Here is a 7,843-nt window from a genome sequence, read left to right as displayed (position 1 = left end):
TCTATGTATCTTGGTTGCCCCTCCTTTCCTCATCTTCCCCCACTCCCACGACTCTTCCTCCTCCCTGGTCTTTTCTCTCAGAAAGTCACATGCACATATGAGGAGCTGGAAGTGTCCTTAGGGTCATCTCACAGGAGACAGTTAGGATCTGAAACAGCTGTGAACTATGAGCAAGCTATGTAACCTCCCCATAGGATTCTATGTAAAATGGCATACAGTGAGTGCTCAATAATTACTCATCATTGCCTTCACAGCTTGCACTGGAGACCCTTCCCCACAAGTTCCAGAACCACCAGTACCTCTTGTGATCTTTCCTTCACACCCTCTCCTCATCTTGGTCCCTTCTCCTTCTACCCCACTCCCCATCACACACTCTTTCTCTACTTCTGGAGGCCACCCTTACACCGTCTCCCCATCTCTGTTCTTCCCCCACCCTTTCTACCACTCTGCCATTCTCCCCCTCTCCTCCTTGCCTCCCACTTTCCCAACTCTGTTTGGCTCCGCCCCCTCCGCCCCAGCCAGGAGCCTTGCGCTAGTTACAACCTCGTGGTTCTCAGGGCCGGGGTGGGCCGAGTGACAGGAAGGCCGGTTCACTTGAGCCCTTCTGATTGGCTGGTCACTTCAGGCGGGATTTCCTGGTGCCAGTGCCTGCTAGGCGCAGGCGCACTAGAGTCACAGGGCTGGAGACCAGTGCAGATACTGCGTTTTTTTTTACAAACTGAAGGTTTGTGGCAACCCTGGGTCGAGCCCTGCCTCTTATAAGAGCAAGTCTTATCAGCATCATTTTTCCGATGCTGTGTCGGACAGCACACAGCACACAGCGTGTGCTCACTTCTGGTTTCTGAGTCACAGTTTGGTAATTACCAAAATATTTCAAACTTTTTTTTGTTATTATTGTATCTGTAATTGTGACCTGTGATCAATGATCATCGACTTTACTATTGTAATGATTTTGGAGCACTGTGCACTGAACTCATATAAGCGGTGAACTTAATTGATAAATGTTGTAGGTGCTCTGATGCGCCACAGACTGGCCATTCCACAGACTCTCTACTTCTCCTCAGGCATCACTATTCCCTGAGACACGACAATATTGAAATTAGGCCAGTGAATAACCCTACAGTGGCCTCTAAGTGTTCAAGTGAAAGGAAGAGTCTCATGTCTCTCACTTTAAATCAAAAGCTAGAAATGATTAAGCTTGATGAGGAAGGCATGTTGACAGCAAAGGTAGGCCAAAAGCCAGGACTCTTGCACCAAACAATAAGCCAAATTGTGAGTGCAAAGAAAAGGTTCTTGAAGGAAATTAAAAATGCTACTTCATTGAACACACAAATGGTAAGAAAGCAAAACAGACCTATTGCTGATAGGGAGAAGGTTTTAGTGGTCTGGATAGAACGTCAGACAAGCCACAATATTTCCTTAAGCCGAAGCCTAATCCAGAGCAAGGCCCTAACTCTCTTCAACTCTGTGAAGGCTGAGAGAGGTGAGGAAGCTGCAGAAGAAAAGTAAAACTCTAAAGCTAGCAGAGGTGGGTTGATGAAGTTTAAAGCAAGAAGTCATCACCCTAACATAAAAGTGCAAGGTGAAGCAGCAAGTTATGCAGAGCTAGCTAACGATTTTAATGATCCTAAGATAATTGACGAAAAAGTGGCTACAACAAACAACAGGTTTTCACTGTCGACAAAACAGCCATGGGTGGGCGACAATGGCTCAGTGGTAGAGTTCTCGCCAGCCATGCCAGAGACCTGGGTTCAATTCCCGGTGCCTGCCCATGTAATTAAAAAACAACAACAACAACAACAACAAAAAATAGCCTTGTATTGGAAGAAGATGCCATCTGGAACTTTTTCATAGTTTGAGAGGTGACATCAGTGCCTAGCTCCAAAGCATCAAATGACAGGCTAATTATCTTGTTAGGGGCTAATGCAGCTGGTGACTTTAAGTTGAAGCCAATGCTTATTTAGCATTCTGAAAATCCAAGGGCCCTTAGGAATTTTGTTAAATCTACTCTGCCTGTGCTCTATTAGTGAAACAACAAAGCCTGAATGACTGCACATATGTTTACAACATAGTTGCTGAATATTTTGAGTCCACTGTTGAGACCTACTACTCAGAAAAGAAGATTCCTTTCAACGTATTACTGCTTATTAACAATACACCTGGTCACCGAACAGCTCTGATGGAGATGTGGAATGAGATTCACGTTTTCATGCCTGTTAACACAACATTCATTCTGCAGCCTGTGGATCAAGGAGTCATTTTGACTTTTAAGCCTTAATGTTTAAGAGATACATTTTCTAAACCTATAGCTGCCATAGGTAGTGATTCCTCTGATGGATCTGGGCAAAGATAATTGAAAACCTTCTGGAAAGGATTCACCATTCGGGATGCCATTAAGAACATTTATGATTCATGGGAGGAGGTCAAAATATCAACATGAATAGGAGTTTGGAAGAAGTGGATTTCAGCCCTCATAGATGACTTTGAGAGTTCAAGACTTCAGTGGAAGAAGTAAGAGTGAGAAAGAAGAGTCCATCAATGTGGCAAACTTCATTGTCATCTTATTTTAAGAACACAACCACCCAACCTTCGGCAACCACCACCCTGATTAGTCAGCAGCCATCAACATTGAGGCAAGACCCTCCACCAGCAAAAAGATGAGAACTTGACAAAGTCTCAGATGATGGTTGCGATTTTAGCAACAAAATATTTTAAAATTACGGTACGTACAATTTTTTTACACATAATGCTACTGCACACTTAATAGTCTACACTGTAGGATAAACATAACTTTTATATGCACTGAGAAACCAAAATATTTGTGTGCTTTGTTATATTGTGAAATTCGCTTTGTTGCAGTGGTCTGGAACTGAACTTACCATATCTTGGAGGTGTGCCTCTGTGTTCTAAAGGACCGAGCTCAGCTTGTGTTTTTTAATTTCTCCGTCTTCTTCCACTTCCTCCCACCCCCTCCCTCCTCCTCCTTCGTTCCCAGATTGTCCTAATTACTGGTGCTTGCAAAAGAAACTTTTGAAAGTAAATAAAAGTGAAAATTGGCAATTTCTTCCAAAGCCATGCTGTCCCTCCCTGAACCTGGTGATTAGGTGGGGGTGTGAGCTGTATATGTTTTGTTTTGTTTGTATGCTGTATGGCGGGGCTCATATTTCATTCTTTTTCCATGTTAGTATCCCCTTGTTGCAGCACTATTTATTGAATTTTTGTTTGGTTGGGGTTTTTTTATTTGTTTGCTTGTTTGTTTTGGGGAAGTTCAGGGTCCAGGAATCGAACCTGGGTCTCCTGCATGGCAGGTGAGAATTCTACCACTGAACTACCCTTGCACCCCCTTATAGATTTTTTTTTGCTAAAACATTGAATCCTGCAGTAATAATAAGAAAAGCAGTTGTTATAATAGGTCAAATGCAATGACCATTTTCTATGCCCCAGACACTATGTAGAGTGCTCTCCCGTTTACCACTGGTGCTGCCTCGTTATCCACAATTACAGACGAGAACATGGGCTTACAAAGGCAAAGTAATTTTCCTTAGGAATTGCAGTTAGTAAGTAAGTGGTAGAGCCAGGATTCGAATCTGGGTCTGACTCCGTAACCCTCGTTCAGCCTCTCCTTGTAGTTGGTGGGTTTTACGTGCCGTGTCCATTCTCCTTCTGCCTTGGGAGCAGTTCCCCTAGACATGACTCCCACATCATCCTCTGTGAGTGGATATTTAGGAGTTGAGAAACCCCAAGTGAGGACTGGGTTAACTCCTTTGGAAAAGGGCCATCAGCTGTCCTAACCTGACCCCAGGGATATGAAGGGGGAAGCCACAGAGGCTACCCCTGAAGACAAGGGGTCTCCTTGAGAATTAGTGGATCTTCAGATACTGTTCACTAGCGCTGCAGCTACTGCTCAGCTGCAGGTGCTGAATGACAGTGACTGTGACCATCGATAGGTCCTGGGCAAGCAGCCCAGCAATCTATAGCCATTATTTCCGTCATTCCTCACAATAATTCTACAAGGTGGGTTAAGTGATTTGCCTAGAGCCAATGTTGTTAGGATTCAAATCCAGGTCTGCCTGATGCTGGTGTAATGTTTTCACTGTGCCCTTTGCTTTTCTGTAAAAATATAACAGTCTAAGAGTGACCCACGTACTATTATGTGCCACGTACTCTGCTGAGATTCTTACATGTGTTATAATCTTACTGAATCTGAACAGTCTTTCAGAAAGATATTATGATTTTCTTTTTGCAGATAAAGAAGCCAAGGTTCAGAAAAGTTCAATAACTTACTCAAGATTACATAGACTGTAAGAAGGAGAAGCAATATTTACACAGAGATTTTTTTGATACCCAAGCGTATGCTCTGTCTGGTGCCCCAGGCCAGGGGGCAACGTTTTTTTAAATCTGGGTTGAGGTTTGGATGAGAGCTAGGTTCAGCCTGGGCAGGGGGTGGTTGAGGGAACACGTAGGTGCTCAGATCTGTCTGAAATTTCTCTAGGACCCCAGGTTCTTCCTTTGACACACACTATGGAGTAAGCCTGAGAGGAGGTAGCTATTCCTCTTTCTGGGAGGGGGTTCACAAAGAAACTCTGCTATTTCCATTGTTGTTCTTTAGGATTGGTAGCATAAGAACTGGACTAAATAATTTACAGTGATAAACACTTAAAGCAGCAGTTTGCACAGTATGGTCTTGGACCACTGTAGGGCCTCATGATCTTTTCAGGGGTTCTGTGAAGTCAAAACTACCTTCATAATAATACTGCGATGTTATTTGCCTTCTTCATTCTCATTCTCTCACAAGTATATGGTGGGATTTTCCAGAAGCTACATAATGTGTGATATTGAACTTGATTGAATGAAGAAGCAAATATTAGAATTATGTGTTCTATGAAGCCCAGAAATTAAAACAGATCTGCAAAACTGCAAAACAGTGCTAATGTTCTCACAAAATATGTTATTTGTGCCACATGTAATGAGCTTATTAATGTTTGTTTCACGCATAATATTGAAGTTTTTCCCTTTAGTGCAATTATTTCACCATAAATATTAATAAACTACATGGCTTTCAATATATTTTTAAATGGAGTCTGAGTCACAATACTATATTATTAATAGAGGTTAAATATTATGAGTACATGATATTTTCTCTGGACTTGTATTATTATCCTTTTTGTTTTAAACATAGTAAACTCAAAGTTTTTAAACATATGAGGAATTTCAGTGTTTTAAACCACACTTAAAGGTTTGCACATCAAACTGGGTTTCTTTTTAAAAAGCCACCAACACAAAGCTAAAAAGGCAAGATAATTAGTTACACATTAAAATGCAAATTATAATGGATAAAAGTAAAAAGATCACATGAAATTAGATGTTTGACCTAGACTTTCCCCCCAGTATTCTATTACTTTTACAATATCATTTTTATGAAATGCAGTCAGCACACAAAAAAACAGAACTGTTCAAAATTTGAGTATTAGATGGCCAGCTATAGTGCTGTTTTTTCTTTACCACTGTGTAAATTGTTCTCCACATTTGTTATATATAAAAAGATACACAGTACTTTGCTAGTGAATATTTAAAGAATGATTGTATGAATTAACTGGGTCATATATAGTTTGTTTCATAGTGTTCATGAAACTGAAGTCAACTTTCTTTTTTAACAGTACCTATAATAAGATAATTTCAATTGATATCCTACGATGATTCCCTATGTAATCTGTTAAGTTTTATTACCACATGGAATGAAAAAGAATTGTACATAAATAACAAAACTTTTGTTTTGAACATTTGTGACATCAAAACCCCCTACATCAGACACTCTTATCCCTGGATACCTGTAGAGCCCATGTATGAGCTTGAGAAATGATAAATTTCTTGAATTTCAGTATATGCAAACTTGTGTGTTTGTGTGAATTTTCTAGGGCACAGGGTTCTCTCAAGAGGGATCTGTCATCTCACATAAATCAAGGAAACCAAGCCACATTTATTAGCAAATATTACTTTTAATCATAATCTAAAAAAAAGTTGTAGATGTGCATGTATTGTTTCAGTTACCTATAGACACACGCATTGGTATTAAATAAAACAAGATGATTTTATGGATACAGGGTGTGGGTACTGTTTTAAAATAAAATTCAAAAGCCTAAAATCTAAATACAACTTCATCTTGGCTATCAAATACATAGTATACTTACTAAAGAACCATGGTGAATATACTCTTAGAAAAGACAGCAATATATGTAGGAGAACTGACTCAAACAGATTTTATTCAACTTTTTAGGATGAGGAAAACAAATGGTATAAAATAAGTCAAGAAATCTTCTCTTGTAAGATCCAAACCATTTTCAATGTTTTACAAAATGCTCACACAGCAAATATGAAAAGCTCCAACACACCCTTTTTTTAAGCCTCTGCTGCAATAAATGCAACATTAACAAACATACAAATTTCTCTGTTCCAATCTTAAAAGTGGAATTACTGAATTACTAATTTATATGATGTTATTCATACATATTTTTATTCATATACTTTGAATAAGATCATTGCTAATACATATGTTATTTTCCTCTATTTTATTATTATTTTTTTAACATGGGCAGGCACTGGGAATCAAGCCCGGGTCTCTGGCATGGCAGGTGAGAACTCTGCCACTGAGCAGCCGTGGCCCTCCCCTTAACTTTAGTTTTTCACTAAGTCAATGTCTATCATGCAGCCATTAAAAACCTTACAGTAAAATTACACAGGTTTGTAGTCCAATTTAGACTCTAGCTTCTTAGAATCAGCCACTTTTCTGACTGCTTTCATGAAGTCTTCCTGTACTATAAAATCATGATCACGAATTGCAAACATACCTGCTTCAGTACAAACATTTCTCAGGTCTGCTTCATTAAAGCCATCTGAAAGCTTCACAATTGCTTCATAATCTGTTTCCCCATGCTTTGTAACGGGACCTGCATGGATTTTCAATATATCTCATCTTGCTTGTTCATTTGGTAAATCAGTATGTATTTTTTCTGTCTCATCTTTCTGGACGCAGTAAAGCAGGATCCAGAGTATCTGGTCTGTTTGTAGCCTTGATCATTTTAACTCTATGCAGAGCATCAAATCCATCCATTTGATTCCGTAACTCCATTAAAATTTTCTGAATCTCGCTATCAGCTGAAGTACCCTCTGAAAACCTATGACCACCAATAGCATCTATTTCATGCATGAAAATGATTCATGACTGATGGTCCCTGGCATAATTAAATATTTCTCTGATCAAACGAGCATTTTCACTAATGTGCTTGTCTACACTAGAACTAAATTCAACCTTTAAGAAATTGCAGTTTAGCTGGCTAGCAACAGCTTGTGTCAAGAGTGTTTTTCCTGTACCCGGTGGTCCATATAAGAAACAGCCTTTTGGAGGTATTATTCCTATACACTGGAATAATTCTGGGTTTGTAAGAGGTAGCTCTGTTACCTCTCTTAATTCCCGAATCTGTTCTGATAGCCCTCTGATCTCAGAATAAGAAACATCCCCAGGGACCTCACGAGACATATTGTAAACCAGTGGCTCCACCTCCCTTGGCAGATATCTCATGATAGTTAGTGCAGTCATGTCCAACGCAACTCTTGTTCCTGGCTTCAGCTTACTTTTGTCGGGCCATCGAGGACAACCCACAACATATCTTGGTCCATTTGTGGCTTTAACAATGAAGTTTTCTTCAGTTACTAGCTTAAGTACTTCACCCAGAATCCGACCAACACTTTGTAGGGCCTTCAGGTCATTTTCAGACTGTTCATACTGCTTGGTAAGTTCTTTTCACTGTTCCCTTAACTCCTTGAGACGGCCGTCCATCTCCTTGTG

General features: G+C 40.0%; 1 pseudogene; it reads right to left on the bottom strand.

Moving 5' to 3' along the window:
• Nucleotides 1-6,698: 6,698 nt before the first annotated feature.
• Nucleotides 6,699-7,594, bottom strand: LOC143653193 (26S proteasome regulatory subunit 10B pseudogene; annotated as a pseudogene).
• Between the last annotated feature and the right edge of the window lie 249 nt (nucleotides 7,595-7,843).

This window comes from Tamandua tetradactyla, chromosome 13 (assembly GCF_023851605.1).
Source record: "Tamandua tetradactyla isolate mTamTet1 chromosome 13, mTamTet1.pri, whole genome shotgun sequence".
Taxonomy (NCBI): domain Eukaryota; kingdom Metazoa; phylum Chordata; class Mammalia; order Pilosa; family Myrmecophagidae; genus Tamandua; species Tamandua tetradactyla.
The sequence above is the reverse complement of the archived record's forward strand: the minus strand, read 5'-3'. Positions and strand labels throughout refer to the sequence as shown.